This window comes from Octopus bimaculoides, chromosome 22 (genome assembly GCF_001194135.2).
Source record: "Octopus bimaculoides isolate UCB-OBI-ISO-001 chromosome 22, ASM119413v2, whole genome shotgun sequence".
Taxonomy (NCBI): domain Eukaryota; kingdom Metazoa; phylum Mollusca; class Cephalopoda; order Octopoda; family Octopodidae; genus Octopus; species Octopus bimaculoides.
The window spans coordinates 36,617,680-36,618,535 of record NC_069002.1 but is presented as its reverse complement, the minus strand read 5'-3'; the positions used below and the strand labels follow the sequence as shown (position 1 = coordinate 36,618,535).

The 856-nt window shown below is 34.8% G+C and overlaps 1 protein-coding gene across 3 annotated transcripts in view; it reads right to left on the bottom strand.

Annotated features, from left to right (window-relative positions):
- The window catches only part of LOC106867755 (chitin synthase chs-1), a 40,635-nt gene that overhangs the window by 34,093 nt on the left and 5,686 nt on the right, over nucleotides 1-856 (bottom strand). The window contains exon 1 of one of the 3 annotated variants that reach the window (XM_014912722.2): nucleotides 349-453. The exons of the other annotated variants lie outside the window; for them this stretch is intronic. The gene's annotated coding sequence lies outside the window, so the exon portion shown is untranslated. Of the gene's footprint in view, nucleotides 1-348; nucleotides 454-856 lie in introns of those variants that run through there. 3 annotated transcript variants of the gene reach the window in all.

Here is an 856-nt window from a genome sequence, read left to right as displayed (position 1 = left end):
GGGATTAATGAAAAAAATTAAAAAAAGGTTTCACTATTGTTTTTAAATTAAGTTTCGTTTTCTCTCTGAAAATAAAGGAAGTGGGGATTGTGATGATGATCGCCGATTTCCAAAAGCAAAAGGCCAAAATCGGTACTGAGTGGAGGAGGAGTGTCTGAAAAAATATATTTTCAAAAAACATTTTTCTACCGAGAAAACGAAGAAAAAAAAAAATAAAAGACAAAAAAGAAAAAAATCGGTCCGGAAAAGGGAAGCGGGGTTCATAAATTTTCAAAACAGTTTTTCATCAAAAAAGCTTCTCCCATCATTTGCAAGGGTGTGGAGATAAAAAAATATTTGAAAACTCACCGTTAAAACGGAGAAAATACAACTTATGTGGGTATGCTATTCCGAATGTCTGCCAAGGCATTCAATTGTGAAAATTACCTGGCAAGGACGGGATACTCAGCCACTACATACAGTAATCCCACGCCATATTGAGGTTCACCAATCGCGGTTTATCATTTAAGCTTACGTCACTTCCACCGTGGTGTAGTTTTGCATGTATAATAAAATAAATATATACAAATTATAAAAATAATACAAAAAATATACAGTACAGTACTGTTTCTACTTCACAGATTTTCACCTGTGGCGGGGTGTTTTGGAACGTAACACCTGCGACAGTCGAGGAAGATAGGAAGAATATCCTTCTGATCTTCCTTTCTTTCTCCTTTACTCACCCCCACCCCCCCAAAAAACATCCCAAAATTTCTTCTCTTCTAAACAAAACAAAATAACATTCCCTTTTCGATTCATATAAAAGGCAGAAGAAACTTTGTTTTATTATCTTGGATTTATTTTTTTGAAGACTTCG